Source organism: Schistocerca serialis, chromosome 2 (assembly GCF_023864345.2).
Source record: "Schistocerca serialis cubense isolate TAMUIC-IGC-003099 chromosome 2, iqSchSeri2.2, whole genome shotgun sequence".
In the NCBI taxonomy this organism is placed as follows: Eukaryota; Metazoa; Arthropoda; class Insecta; order Orthoptera; family Acrididae; genus Schistocerca; species Schistocerca serialis.
In genome coordinates this window covers 161,366,811-161,383,836 of record NC_064639.1, presented here as the reverse complement: position 1 = coordinate 161,383,836, position 17,026 = coordinate 161,366,811, and positions in this window count along the sequence as shown.

Genomic DNA, 17,026 nt, shown 5'->3' with positions numbered 1-17,026 from the left:
CTGGACGTCTGGACGCCAGTTTCCCTGTCCCATGGAGATTCGCAGAACGTTTACATTCCTTTTGGCAGCTTGCTCCCTAACAAGGGCCCATCCTCTGCTTTATTCTCGGCCTACAACACGCTGTCAGCGACTTTTCGGCGCTAGGCCGTATACCTGGACTTCTGCCCCCTGTCCGGCTCCAAGCTAATGTTTTTTTGGCACAATGCGACTGCGGCACGTGGTTGTCTGGAAATGTCTTCTCACCATTCTCCAGAAAAACGTGCATTGTCGGACCACCAACACCTTGCTTTTACTGCAGTCATTTAAGTCGGCATGCCGGCCGGAGTGGCCGTGCGGTTCTAGGCGCTACAGTCTGGAACCGAGCGACCGCTAAGGTCGCAGGTTCGAATCCTGCCTCGGGCATGAATGTGTGTGATGTCCTTAGGTTAGTTAGGTTTAAGTAGTTCTAAGTTCTAGGGGACTGATGACCTCAGCTGTTAAGTCCCTTAGTGCTCAGAGCCATTTGAACCATTTAAGTCGGCACCCTGTTCCTTTGAACGCAGGTAAAACTTACCATATTTTCTTCCCTAGAGCACGTTAACAATACCATAAACTGCTGCCCACAATTTCATCATAACGTATGAAGTCAAATCACAGAAGATCGTATTCCTTCACTGAATAAGAAGTGGGAGTGCCCTGCAATCCCTCAAGGTACTCATTGACAGACCAAGTAATTTCCTCATGAAACGAAATTTCTTGAGTTACAGGAGGGCAGTTTTAAAACTGTGCGCTCTAGGCGTAACTGGAGACGAAATTCCACTGTAGCCACTGAATCCAGTGAGAGCCCAGCAAAGTTTGATCTGAACATCCAACCAAAAATTATTTTCATCGAAAATCTTGACCCCAAGGAAACCGCTAATCTATTCATACAGCACTAAAATAATACAACATTGCACAAGTTGTGATTGCCATGTATTTCAGAAGTAACAGTGTCAGAATTAGCAGTTACCAAACTAACTTTGAAACTAAGCTCAGAAAAAAACAGTTGGCACCACATACAGACAGGAAGCAACTACCATAATTAACAAGTTCACGCAGCAAACCACAATCTGATTGGAAACCACATTGAACCTCCCTAACTTTCGTCATCGCTAATGTTGATCACGATTTTACCAATGAAGAAGTCGAAGAGGAACCCTAAATGCAGGTATACAAATTCACAAAATCAACGCGCATCGCTCGAGACTCATGGAACGACACATGAAAAAAAAAAAAAAAAAAAGCTTTGCATCTGATCACAGGGAACAACAAACTTCTCAGAAGCCACTTCAGCATGCATTGCGTACTACATAGTATTGAACCATAATGCAACACTTTTCAGCACACTTCCAAACACTGTCGCCACGAACCCAAATGTCGAAAATGTAGCGGACCAAGCTTGATTTTCAACTGCAAACTTGATTCAAAACATGAAACACCTAAATGCAGCAATTCGAATGGTACTCACCTCGCTACAAACCTAAATTTCTCAGAAAGGCCAAACCAAACCCATTTACACCGACAGAATAGAGAAAACCAATATATTGATGAACAAACTTACCTCGCGCATCACTGCTCACAAAATGAAAACTTTCTGCGTTCATTTATCTCTGCATTATTCAACATTCTTCTGGGGCGCAGATCCCTCATTACGGAAACGATAAAAACGTTTTCCAGGGAGTTAGTCTAGCGCGGTATCGTAATTACGCACACCTGGAATAACATACACGTCTATATCAGCAAACCGCCAGATTCCACAGCGCAAGCCTAGCCTGTTGCTACGTTCTGTAATGTTGCCTATTTTTTAACATTCACTGTATAAAGCAACTATATGATTTGTCAACGCAAAAGGTTTCTATGTTTAAAAAGGTCTTCCAGAAAAATTGTTTCTTGAAGAATTGGTTCGAGAACAAAAAATTACCGTTATTAGAATGACCCTACCAAATGCTTCGACAAAGACGTAACCCTTCTTTATTACATATACCACAATTTATATAAACCCAAAACTGTGTACTGTGGGTTTTAGCAGCAAAATTAACTGTGAAACACGGACTAAAATATCTTTTATGGTGCAAATAAAATGTGACAACGGCAACTGATAAATAAATAAAGTATTCCAACAACAATTCTGTCCAATTCTCTAGCTGCAGCTCATTCCGTGATATAGTGACGTCTGGTAATACACTACTGGCTATTAAAATTGCTGGACCAAGAAGAAATGCAGATCATAAACGGATATTCATTGGACGAATATATTATACTAGAACTGACATGTGATTACATTTTCACGCAATTTGGGTGCATAGATCCTGAGAAATCAGTACAGAACAACCACCTTTGGCCGTAATAACGGCCTTGATACGCCTGGGCATTAAGTCCAACAGAGCTTGGATGGCGTGTACAGGTACAGCTGCCCATGCAGCTTCAACACGATACCACAGTGTATCAAGAGTAGTCACTGGCGTATTGTGACGAGCCAGTTGTTCGGCCACCATTGACCAGACGATTTCAATTGGTGAGAGATCTGGAGAATCTGCTGGCCAGGGCAGCAGTCGAACATGTTCTGTATCCAGAAAGGTCCCTACAGGACCTGCAACATGAGGGCGTGCATTATCCTGTTGAAATGTAGGGTTTCGCAGGGATGGAATGAAGGATAGAGCCATGGGTCGTAACACATGTGAAATGTAACGTCCACCGTTCAAAGTGCCGTCAATGCGAACAAGAGGTGACTGAGACGTGTAACCAAAGGCACCTCATACCGTCACGCCGGGTGATACGCCAATACGGCGATGACGAATACATGCATCCAATGTGCGTTCACCGCGATGTCTCCAAACACGGATGCGACCATCCGGATGCTGTAAACAGAAGCTGAATTCACCCGAAAAAATGAAGTTTTGCCATTCGTGCACGCAGGTTCGTCGTTATCGCAGGCGCTCCTGTCTGTGATGCAGCATCGAGGGTAACCGCAGCCATGGTATCCGAGCTGATAGTCCATGCTGCTGCTAACGTCGTCGAACTGTTCGTGCAGATGGTTGTTGTCTTGCAAACGTCCCCATCTGTTGACTCAGCGATTGAGACGTGGCTGCACGATCCGTTACAGTCATGCGGATAAGATGTCTGTCATCTCGACTGCTAGTGATACGAGTTCGTTGGGATCCAGCACGGCGTTCCGTATTACCCTCGTGAACCCAGCGATTCCATATTCTGGTAACAGTCATTGGATCTCGACCAACGCGAGCAGCAACGTCGCGATACGGTAAACTGCAATCGCGATAGGCTACAATCCGACCTTTATCAAAGTCGGTAACGTGATGGTACGCATTTCTCCTCCTTACACGAGGCATCACAACAACGTTTCATCAGGCAACGCCGGTCAACTGCTGTTTGTGTATGAGAAATCGGTTGGAAACTTTCCTCATGTCAGCAAGTTGTAGGTGTCGCCACCGGTGCCAACCTTGTGTGAATGCTCTGAAAAGCTAATCATTTGCATATACAGCATCTTCTTCCTGTAGGTTAAATTTCGCGTGTGTAGGACGTCAATTCGTGGTATAGCAATTTTAATGGCCAGTAGTGTTACTATCTCAAACAATGGTTTTGTCGCAATGTATTCTCGAGCTTGTATTTCAGTGGGTTTACTACGATATATTTCGTTTGTTAGTTGTTTAGTATGTGATTAATTTTCTTCCTTGCCATTTTGTTTTTCAACTGATTAATTGCATTTGTACGTGGGCCATAGCTTGTTCTTGTGGATGGTTCGTAGTTTTCCGCTTATATTTGCACTCCCGCCACGCGGGCAAAAATCACTTGGTTATTCGAACAGGCTGTTGTATCGAACGCTACAGCATATCGGGAAATCTCAAGTGCTTCCAAATGTAACTGTAGTTTGCCCGGACCTATTTTATAACATCAACTATTATTTTTATCGAAGTTTACGGGTGACTCATGTTGTGTGTGTGCATGAAACTTGCATGAGTGTCCTGAGTACTAGCATGCCACGGAAGTAAAGTGGCGAAGGGAGACAACTGAATATAATAAAAACCGGATATTGTTAAATAGGCTCCGGTCATGAAAGTATTATTTTTATTTGGTCCTCTCTGTTGAAGCTACTTACCTTGCTGAGCGCATATTATGTGCATCTTAAGAAACAGAAAACAGCTCTCGCAAATAGATGAACGCGCTGTTCCCGAGTGGAGGCGAACACTTCTGGCTACCCCAATTTGAGCTCCGTCTCAGCACTCAGCCACAGACGAAGCAACCGCGAGGCAGATGTCATTGCAGACGGGGTGGCCACGTCGCAATCCAGCAAAGTCACTGGCACAGAGACGGACGTTAACCGAATCGGTTTTAATATGGCAGAATTAATTTTAATAACTCTGCCCCACATTGTGGCAGGACGGGAGTAAAATTTAATTAAGTCGTCGCGGAGCCCGGTTCGCCAGCGCAGCGCGGCACTTAGCGAGACCAGGCGGCGGGGCCGCCCTGTATGGCGGCGGCAGAGATCCTGAGGAAAATTAGAGTTCCATCTCGGTGGGACTGTGCGAGGTGCTCCGCCAGACGGAAGGAAGCGGTGGTGGTCAGTGGGAAGGGGTGGCGAAGAAGGGCGGAAGGCAGCCGCCTGACGGGGTGCAGGGGTCGGGGGAGGGGCTGGAACGGGGCAGCCAGAATCTCGACGCTCCACGCAGCGAGACGTGGCGAGGCGGGCTCCGGCGTCGACTTTATTGCCCTCTGGCGGCTGCAGCGCCGGCTTGAGGCTGGTCAGGGGCGTCTCTGTTGGACTGAACAGACGGCGCGCTACACCCACGGCGGCCGAAAGCGGCTGGTGAGGCTCAGTGCCACTGAACGCGGGCAGGAAGGGGGGAAAAGGTTTTGGGTTCTACTTACTACGACAATGTACATGATGTCGAGCGGTCAGGACCTGTTTGAGGGTATCCAGGGCTGCCTTTAAATGACAGAACAGGGAATTAGGTGAGATATAGACAATATACTGGGTGATCAAAAAGCCAGTATAAATTTGAAAACTGAATAAATCACGGAATAATGTAGATAGAGAGGTACAAATTGACACACATGCTTGGAATGACATGGGGTTTTATTAGAACTAAAAAAAATACAAAAGTTCAAAAACTGTCCGACAGATGGCGCTGCATCTGATCAGAATAGCAATAATTAGCATAACAAAATAAGACCACGCAAAGATGATGTTCTTTACAGGATATGCTCAATTGTCCACCATCATTCCTCAACAATAGCTGTAGTCGAGGAATAATGTTGTGAACAGCACTGAAAAGCATGTCCGGAGTTATGGTGAGGCACTGGCGTCGGATGTTGTCTTTCAGCATCCCTAGAGATGTCGGTCGATCACGATACACTTGCGACTTCAGGTAACCCCAAAGCCAATAATCGCACAAACTGAGGTCTGGGGACCCGGGAGGCCAAGCATGACGAAAGTGACGGCTGAGCACACGTTCACCACCAAACGACGCGCGCAAGAGATCTTTCACGCGTCTAGCAAAATGGGGTGGAGCGCCATCCTGCATAAACATCGTACGTTCCAGCAGGTGTTTATCAGCCACGCTGGGGATGATGCGATTCTGTAACATATCGGCGTACCTCTCACCCGTCACGGTAGCAGTTTTGCTGTCCAGCCCCATCTGTCGGACATTTTGTGACCTTTGTTTTTTTTGGTTCTTATAAAACCCTATGTCATTCCAAGTATGTGTGTCAATTTTTACCTCTCTATCTACATTATTCCCCCGTGGTTTACTACGTTTTCAAATTTATGCTGACTTTTTGATCACCCGGTATTTCACTGTACGGTATTCAAAGAGCGCGCCTAGTTACTAAGTTTAGGCCGGTCTAGGAGGTAGAACAACCAATTGGAATTGGCAACGGAAGGGGATGCGGTACCTTTTAACTGATGTCGTTGGTCGGTCATGAAACGCAGAGCCAGAGGCTCTACCTCCCAAGAAACGTCTGTTCTGCTCGAGGTCTGGATCACAAGAGAGCGAAGTAACTGTGTTCCAAACTGCAGAACGTTCCAGCGTCCACACACGTGACCTGTATCCCACGTATTCTATTGGCTAAAACCAGTGCCGTGAAATCGCTAGCAGTTTCAGCAGAGGGCTCAAGGCTCCTCTTGTCAGCAGCTTTAACTGGACAGAACTGCCTCAATTCTGAAAGGCAGGCTACTTGTGGCACGTAGGCACAGCTGAAGTTGCTCTGGGAGGAAAACTTGTAAAGATCTGATTGGGGCCCTTGAAATAAAATATTTTAAACCAGTTCGCTGAAATATTTATTGAGTGGCTGAAACCCTCTACACCACTACTATCCAATATCCTCGGCATCCCTTACATCTTAGAACATTATCTGGGCGCAGGTATATCAAACAGAATGACCTTCTCGGTACCGACCAGCATGGTTTCCGGAATCGCCGATCACGCTGAAAGCTGTGGATTCAGAAAAAATCTTAACAGTGAAGATAGTAAATATAAATTTCTTTGATTACTAGCTTCGTCTTATGTACAAGTCACCTTCAGATCTGTAATACAGAATATTAGCTGTTACCCCTGGCTGCGCTCGCAAACCAGTGGTTTTGTTGTAATGAGTGATTGTGAATAGGTACTGTAGGGAAAGATTGGGTAAAGTGGGCATTGTAAGTGAAACTGAATTTTCGTGAAACCATGGGTATTAACTGAAGCTTATGGCACCTATATCTACATGCAGTAAGGTATCACACCAAATATTTATAACTAAGGTATCCTATTTTATAGGATATATACACGTTTTTCTGAATGCTTACATAGTGGCCGCTTTTCGCTACCTAAGGGGGTAAAGTGCCCAGACATTTGTCATCATTTCCAAATAGATAGTTTAGTTTTTAAAAAATGGGTAGGCTTGTAATTTTTCCTTCACTATTATTACTACGAAAACAATAATCCAGACGAGAAAGAAATCTCTTGCAATACATTGTTGGCACCAAAGGTCAATATTTCTTAATGATATAATAGAGAAACACACTATTAATTGTAGGTTACAATTTCAGTCTCATTCATTTACAATTTATCCGCTCAGAAACATTACTAAATCATGCACGGAGTCCGCTCGTGAAGTTGTCATCGTCCTCATCACACCCAGCGCACAGTTCACGAGCCCAGTGTTTTCAGCTCCGACATCTTATCAACCCAGTCTTTGCCTGGCATTTCAGATTCCTTGTTGAAACTATGTGGTATTTTGTTGTGCTCTGCCAACTGGAATGCTAATCGCCGCAGTTCATTCACTGCTATTCCATAAAATTGCTTTTTTGTGCTAGAAATGTAATTATGGATTTTTTGCTCTTATTCTTCACTACACTGTCCTTAAGCTGCTCATAACCTTTTTACTGCCAACTGCACTTCCGTTTTACCTTAGAACTCTTCGTTTTAGCCTGTTACCTGGAATCTGGGCCGGCCGCGGTGGCCGTGCGGTTCTGGCGCTGCAGTCTGGAACCGCGGGACTGCTACGGTCGCAGGTTCGAATCCTGCCTCGGGCATGGATGTGTGTGATGTCCTTAGGTTAGTTAGTTTTAAGTAGTTCTAAGTTCTAGGGGACTTATGACCTAAGATGTTGAGTCCCATAGTGCTCAGAGCCATTTGAACCATTTTGGAATATGGAATTGTTCTTCTGGTGTCATTCTTTACTGCTTTAATTAATTTTTGCATCCCAACAGGGTCCCATGAATGTTCACCTGTTTTCTCTCTATAATTTCTTGGTATCTTGAAGCTCTTGAAAACACTTGCAGAAGAGCAGTATAGCGGATATTAGTTTTATGCATAAAACGATCTAGTGTTTTAATTTCAGTTGTTATACTATACACAAAATATGTTATTATCTAATTCACATTGTGTCAAACAGATTGAAAATGAGCTGTGGGGAATAGTGGCCAACTGTCGGGAAAAGTGACCACCTTGGCAATTTTTCCCGACGCGTAGCGTGCTCAGATTTCGCGATCGAGCTACACGTCTGTATCAGTGACTCACACGCGAAACAGTGCAACCGAAGGAAACGACAGTGACTTATATTTGTAAGCCAAAAGGCATTGCGTGAGACCTGATATCGCAAAAGCCTATTGCTCTACATAAAGGAGAAGCTGCTAAAGTAGTATGAGTGATTTAACTTACATCAATCGATCGGAAAACCTAAATATTTTCACAGAAAGGTAACGGAGAAAGTTTCCTCTGTAAACGTTACTGACAATACTAACGGTGTCGATTACAGCTAGTTTGGCTACTCCTCGATAGGAAGCAGCAATGTTGAAGACATCAAATAGGCAGTGGCCAATTTTCCCAACCTGGCCACTTTACCCTTCTTTTCCCTACATGCAGTACCGTGGTCTGTGCTCATGTGTCTGTCTGTTCGTGTAAGCACAACCCGTGATGCTCATTCTCACTCATTCATTCAGCCCAACTCATTGTTATTCTCTCTCTTCTCGTGCCTCTCTAAATGGCACTGCTTCCTGTCTCACAGCCAGAGTCTGCTTCTTTCTGTTCTACCACTACTGTATCCTCTCACTGTCACTGTCTCCCTCTTGCTCGCTGTTATTGCTGATGTTTCATTCATTCCTTCCGAATGCTGCAGTCAATTCTCACCGTCACTATCTCTCTCTTCCTCATTCCCATTGTCATAGACTTAGTTTCTCGTTAGCTCTGGCCCTCATTACAATTTTTCCTTCTCTTTATCCTCTTCCACTCCTTCTCTCGTTTCCTAGTTTCCTAGCAGTGTTCTGTCTCTGTCAACTATGTTCCACTACCATTGTGTCCCTCTCTTTCTCTCACACTTGCATTGTCTTCTTCGCTTTCTATACAACAACCACTGTCTACTACCTTTAAGTACTCATTACTTTTGTCCCTCTTTCCCACTGCCACTGTCTCCTTCTTTCTCAGTATAAAAAGAGCGAATATGTTTGCATTCAATTTTTGGGAAAATTTTTGAAAGTGATGGGGAAGGTAGAATGAGGCACTTTCCCGTCAGATTTACACAGGAGCATATACGCCTGTTTTGTGCCCCAATAGGAACATTTTTCGTCTGGTTCCCTTCTTTTCTCTGCTACAGCAGAGCACGTCACTCATCTGAAAGGAAGTTTATGCATCAATAAAAGTCCGATATTTACTTACGTGAAACTCAAATAATGCAAAAGTGATTTTACAACTCAGGCCGGATTTTAAGAGCACAAAAATGTTGCGTTTGCTACGGTAGTACAACATGAGGTTTCCAGAATACTTCTCATAATACTTTACGACATATTCCTGAGTCCTGCGTCACTTCTTAAGCTACGTTTTTAGCTCACACCGGATTTTACTTGTAGAAGTAGGATAACTAGCAAACTCCTTATCTAGGAAACTGACAAAAATATACAGAAAATTTTCAAGATTATTCGAAACGGCGATATTAGCAGTATAACGAAAAGATTTCATCTATTTGCTGTCTCGGATCATGCGGTTTGGTTTTGGTACCCAAAAGCCACGTTTTGGGCGTGTCTCTCAATAACGGATAAAGATCTGTAGAAATAGGAAGAGGGTAGTTTTAGATAAATTCTCTAAGAATATATCACTCTAATTTGAGCATTTTGCTGAGGTTAGTTACTGAGATAGCCGCTGGGGACAGCGAAAAAATGGTGAAAAATACTTTTTTCACGTTTTCTCAGGAGCAGACCATGAACTAAACAGCGTCTCCGTACGCCCCTTAAGGCTCACCGTAGACAACATCCCATGCAACAAGAACGAACTGATTTTCTCCATTTGCTTAAGTGGGAGAAAATATGTAATAATCAGACTTTGATACTTGTTTTGTAAATAACAAGGATGACCACGCACACGAATTTCTTAATCGGACTTAAAACAAATACTGTTAGACAGTTACAACAAGACCATCCTTCTGATGGGTATACAAATAGTCCCTTGCAAAAGGGCTATCGGAAACACTTGACAATACCCGTTTTTCATAAATAGAACCCGAGGTATGAGCTGTCGCATGCGTGCTGATGGTTCTTTCTCTGTCACTACCACGATACATAATTGTTAACAGCAAAGCATTCGTTAATGTGCCAATTTTGACATCAGTATTCAGAGAACAATTCTACAGAAGTAACTGAGGGATGACATTCAGTATGGCAGTACATTTTCTTTTAATAACAAGCCTCACGTGCCTCATGTACCTTTCAGTTACAAGATGTTGAGTGATGAAAGCATACGAAATTTTACATTTGTCACTAAGGGGATGACTCATTTAATTGTGTTTAAAGTAAAGCATGTTGAACATAGATGAAACAAACATCACACTTTTAACAGAAACTGAAGTCCGTTGATGAAATGTAACTTGTTCATCACGTCAAATAAAAATAGACTTCAGCTCCACGTGCTAACTATCGAACAGAGGTATCACCATAATTATGACTGAGAGACTCTACAATGCTTTTATTTACATTAAAAATGTAAACGCAGACAATAAGCAGAACTTCTATACACTATACATTATAGGTTCATGAAGTCAGTCGACAATGAAACTCGAGATCTAAGTGCTACGTAACAGTCTTGGTAAGCGACAACAAAAAGTGAGTAAGCAATACAGTGTTAATACGTTATTGGAATGTAAATGGTGTGATGTCTACCATACAGGATGCATTGGATGTCCATAAAACATATTAACACATACATAAGCTCAACGTAATATGCAAACTGAGAACTCAATGCTGAGTGCACAAAAAACGAAGTGCAAAATCAAAACAAAAAATATTTATTATGACGCAAAACGTGATGTATGTTCATCGTCCATTTCATGAGAATATCATAAAATAATTAGAAATACGGTTGAAGACGTTGGAAGTCGTTCGTACAGATGTCGACAGCCAGGCAACTGTGGTGCTGCAAAAGCCATAGTTGACAGGGATGAACGACGGCTGTGGAGGTGTGGACGAGCGAACAGACTCGCAACTGTTGAGCGACTGGCCACCCAGATGATCCAACGAGCTACCAGCAGTGTCTCCTCAACGATCATCCAGCGAACGTTGCGGCGTATGGTCCTCTGCAACTGGCGCCAGGTTCATGCACCCATGCTGACTGCTGCTCATCGGCGACGAAGACTGGAATCTGCGCACCAATACTGCAACTGGAAGCCCAATGAATGGCGGCAGGCAGCCTTTTTAGATGAATCACATTTTGTGCTACGTGAGACAGATGGCGGTTTTTGTGTACGGCTTCGTAAAGTCTGAAAGCGAAAGGTCCACGCAGGAGAGGGGCACGTTATGGTCTGAGGAATGTTTTCGTGTCATTCCCAGGGCGATCTCGCCGTTATGGAAGGGACAGCCTATCACCACAAGTATAATTCTATCCTTAGGTACCACGTCCACCCCTACCTGCAGCCCGTTTTTCTTCGCCACGATTTATCTTTCAGCAGTGGAGTGCAATATGTCACACAGCTCGCAGCGTACGTGCGTTGTTCGAAGTGCACCAGGATGAGTTTACCATACTTCCCTGGCCACCAAGCTCCTCGAATTTAAACCCAATCGAGAATCTGTGTGTCCACCTCGATAGGGCTCCCCGCGCTTTGGGCCCTCAACAGAGAAACCTAACGTAGCTGGGCACGGCAATGGACACGTTACTGGAAAGTGGTCACGATGTGGCTCTACAAGGATTAAGGCGAACAAGCAAGTCGTTAGACTGCCTAGAGTACAATCATGAAGTGAAATACAACGAGACCAGTATTTTACTGTACTGACCCTATAATGGAGCCTGTCGATAATAAAGATGTCGAGAAACCTAACAAACTAGTACAGAACTTTCGACGGAAGCAAGGCTTGGGATCCGGCACTAATTTCATTAAGATCTCTGTGGGCATCCGACACGATCCGTCGTATATGGAAGACGCTGGTATTGTAGAGGTAGATGGAGATAGGTGTGAATTCCAAAAACTGAAGACTGGAGCAGGAGGGAAGCTGTGGCTGTATAACGATTAAATTGTAAAAAAAAATGAAAACGTGATTTTCAGTGCTTAAATTTCTGGGGTGTCTTTAGTTAATTCTTGTAATGCAAGCTATTTGAAAAGAAAAAAGTAAATGGATATTCAGCAACTGCATTTGAGAACTAAAATCAGTGCAGCAAGAAGAGTGGACGAAGGAGATCTTGTTTCGTTCTGGAATGCAAAAAACAGTCAAGCAGTCAAGTGAAGGTCAGTTATGTATTGCGAACTTTTTGTATTGACTTTCTGAAACAAACAGCCAACACATCGAGGAGGCCATACACAGTGATTCAGCTGACACTGCCAATGGGTTTTAGGCAATCTGCAAGACCTTCGAACACGTCACACGAGATTTTCATATTCTCTCGCTGACTGCACACCAACTATTAGTCCTCCAGAAAAAAAATGGACGACATCTTTTTGCAGAAAATTTAATTTTGTTACATTTTGTTCTGTGATACGCTTTCGCTACAGGCCACGGTTTTCCATTTATTCGAGAAAAACGTACAAAAGTGGCCTTCAAACTCCATTTTCTTGAATAATCTGAAAACTGTAGCCTCCAGCGAAAATGTATCCCAGTACCAAATTTAGCGACATTAAATTTCCATCAGAAAAGTCCTATTCATTTTTTTTCTGTAGGAGTAACAGTTCCCACGTAGCGAGCGGGAGAACATGAAAATCTCTTGATTGATTGATGAAGGTGTTGTGGGTTGCATAAATCTCACAGGTAGGGGCAGCTGAGCTACCCTGTATACGTACAACATTATCTGCAGTAATTATAATATTGGCCGAGATCTGAAAACACTGAGAAGCACATCATTCTTCCACACAGATATCAATCTAATGAAGGGTGCACGAAGCTGCCCGTGTAGTCCCAGCGTTCTGTGAGAGACCATAGGACTCTCATTATGTGTTAATACTCTCGACAACTGAAGTGAGACGGATGAAATTTGGTGCCTTCACCTGCCACGCCCGGCGAAAGATGCTACGTGACCAGCATCCTCTGCGGCAGCTTATTCTTCCTGATGCCACAGCGGTCAGGGTGAGGGTACTGGAAAAAAAAGGCCATCCACGACCGCCGTGCTGTCTAAGGGGAAGTGAGGCAGCCACCAGCCAGCTGCCAGCTGCACTAAACTCTGTTGCCATGACAGACTGGGGGTGAGAAAGGAAGGGGGGGGGGGAGAGGAGTGGAGGGCATCATCCGTTGCCTGTCTGCGATCGGAGCATCACTCTTATCACTGCAGTATCACATTTCGTAGGTGGTCCAGTTAAAGCAGCGTGACTTTCGGACGCACAGTAACTTGTTAAAATTCATGGTGAAACCTTCAGCTGTCATTTATTTCGCGCAATTCGCTACTACTTTCGATCAATGCCCGTTACCAAGCTTAGCCTGCGTAAACGACAACAAAGTTATACCATAACATGAACGAAACTAGTTTGCTCTTATATGCTCACCGTAGTACGTCAAAAATTTCTGACGATAATAACTGCTTATCGGCATAAAGGAGAAACTTATGTTATAACTTTCGGGGCGCAAGTGTGAGCTAAGCTTGATGATAATCATTGACCGAAAATAGCAGGGAATTCTGCAAAATAAATGAGAGCTGCAGGATTCACCATGACTTTTAACAATTATTTAGTGGATGAATATCCCCACCTCTAAACTTACATACACACAGTAACTTAATTGGGCGAAAGGAAGGAATTCATGACATTAGCTGCCAGTGGGCATTGATTTATATTAAAGCAATCAACACAGCTCAAAAAAATAATAGGATACTTATCGCTTACGGTATACAACGTTGTGAATTGTATCTACCACGATATACACTCCTGGAAATGGAAAAAAGAACACATTGACACCGGTGTGTCAGACCCACCATACTTGCTCCGGACACTGCGAGAGGGCTGTACAAGCAATGATCACACGCACGGCACAGCGGACACACCAGGAACCGCGGTGTTGGCCGTCGAATGGCGCTAGCTGCGCAGCATTTGTGCACCGCCGCCGTCAGTGTCAGCCAGTTTGCCGTGGCATACGGAGCTCCATCGCAGTCATTAACACTGGTAGCATGCCGCGACAGCGTGGACGTGAACCGTATGTGCAGTTGACGGACTTTGAGCGAGGGCGTATAGTGGGCATGCGGGAGGCCGGGTGGACGTACCGCCGAATTGCTCAACACGTGGGGCGTGAGGTCTCCACAGTACATCGATGTTGTCGCCAGTGGTCGGCGGAAGGTGCACGTGCCCGTCGACCTGGGACCGGACCGCAGCGACGCACGGATGCACGCCAAGACCGTAGGATCCTACGCAGTGCCGTAGGGGACCGCACCGCCACTTCCCAGCAAATTAGGGACACTATTGCTCCTGGGGTATCGGCGAGGACCATTCGCAACCGTCTCCATGAAGCTGGGCTACGGTCCCACACACCGTTAGGCCGTCTTCCGCTCACGCCCCAACATCGTGCAGCCCGCCTCCAGTGGTGTCGCGACAGGCGTGAATGGAGGGACGAATGGAGACGTGTCGTCTTCAGCGATGAGAGTCGCTTCTGCCTTGGTGCCAATGATGGTCGTATGCGTGTTTGGCGCCGTGCAGGTGAGCGCCACAATCAGGACTGCATACGACCGAGGCACACAGGGCCAACACCCGGCATCATGGTGTGGGGAGCGATCTCCTACACTGGCCGTACACCACTGGTGATCGTCGAGGGGACACTGAATAGTGCACGGTACATCCAAACCGTCATCGAACCCATCGTTCTACCATTCCTAGACTTGCTGTTCCAACAGGACAATGCACGTCCGCATGTATCCCGTGCCACCCAACGTGCTCTAGAAGGTGTAAGTCAACTACCCTGGCCAGCAAGATCTCCGGATCTGTCCCCCATTGAGCATGTTTGGGACTGGATGAAGCGTCGTCTCACGCGGTCTGCACGTCCAGCACGATCGCTGGTCCAACTGAGGCGCCAGGTGGAAATATCATGGCAAGCCGTTCCACAGGACTACATCCAGCATCTCTACGATCGTCTCCATGGGAGAATAGCAGCCTGCATTGCTGCGAAAGGTGGATATACACTGTACTAGTGCCGACATTGTGCATGCTCTGTTGCCTGTGTCTATGTGCCTGTGGTTCTGTCAGTGTGATCATGTGATGTATCTGACCCCAGGAATGTGTCAATAAAGTTTCCCCTTCCTGGGACAATGAATTCACGGTGTTCTTATTTCAATTTCCAGGAGTGTAGATATATTCATGAAATCCTTCCTCTTTCTTTAAAATAGCTCACATGGATAAAGCGGAAATCTTTGGAGATACGATGTTAGCGTATAAACAGTAGAGTCCAGACCTGCGTAAATAATTTATGAGCATAAAGTTCTTATTATTACTGATACTTCTCAAGACTTCTCATTACGACCCACACCAGTGCCTATTAATAGTCTTTCAATTTAATTCTTATGATCTAGACATGGGTTTACATTTTATGCAAAATCCGTTCTGCGATTGCATCCGGGTTGAACAACATAATATACGCACATGTCATACAATGCATGATCCAGTTGTACAGGGTGTTTCAAAAATGACCGGTATATTTGAAACGGCAATAAAAACTAAACGAGCAGCGATAGAAATACACCGTTTGTTGCAATATGCTTGGGACAACAGTACATTTTCAGGCAGAAAAACTTTCGAAATTACAGTAGTTACAATTTTCAACAACAGATGGCGCTGCGGTCTGGGAAACTCTATAGTACGATATTTTCCACATATCTACCACGCGTAGCAATAATATGGCGTAGTCTCTGAATGAAATTACCCGCAACCTTTGACAACGTGTCTGGCGGAATGGCTTCACATGCAGATGAGATGTACTGCTTCAGCTGTTCAATTGTTTCTGGATTCTGGCGGTACACCTGGTCTTTCAAGTGTCCCCACAGAAAGAAGTCACAGGGGTTCATGTCTGGCGAATAGGGAGGCCAATCCACGCCGCCTCCTGTATGTTTCGGATAGCCCAAAGCAATCACACGATCATCGAAATATTCATTCAGGAAATTAAAGACGTCGGCCGTGCGATGTGGCCGGGCACCATCTTGCATAAACCACGAGGTGTTCGCAGTGTCGTCTAAGGCAGTTTGTACCGCCACAAATTCACGAAGAATGTCCAGATAGCGTGATGCAGTAATCGTTTCGGATCTGAAAAATGGGCCAATGATTCCTTTGGAAGAAATGGCGGCCCAGACCAGTACTTTTTGAGGATGCAATGACGATGGGACTGCAACATGGGGCTTTTCGGTTCCCCATATGCGCCAGTTCTGTTTATTGACGAAGCCGTCCAGGTAAAAATAAGCTTCGTCAGTAAACCAAATGCTGCCCACATGCATACCGCCGTCATCAATGCTGTGCACTATATCGTTAGCGAATGTCTCTCGTGCAGCAATGGTAGCGGCGCTGAGGGGTTGCCGCATTTGAATTTTGTATGGATAGAGGTGTAAACTCTGGCGCATGAGACGATACGTGGACGTTGGCGTCATTTGGACCGCAGCTGCAACACGGCGAACGGAAACCCGAGGCCGCTGTTGGATCACCTGCTGCACTAGCTGCGCGTTGCCCTCTGTGGTTGCCGTACGCGGTCGCCCTACCTTTCCAGCACATTCATCCGTCACGTTCCCAGTCCGTTGAAATTTTTCAAACAGATCCTTTATTGTATCGCTTTTCGGTCCTTTGGTTACATTAAACCTCCGTTGAAAACTTCGTCTTGTTGCAAGAACACTGTGTTCTAGGCGGTGGAATTCCAACACCAGAAAAATCCTCTGTTATAAGGAATAAACCATGTTGTCTACAGCACACTTGCACGTTGTGAACAGCACATGCTTACAGCAGAAAGACGACGTACAGAATGGCGCACCCACAGACTGCGTTGTCTTCTATATCTTTCACATCACTTGCAGCGCCATCTGTTGTTGAAAATTGTAACTACTGTAATTTCGAAAGTTTGTCCGCCTGAAAATGTACTGTTGTCCCA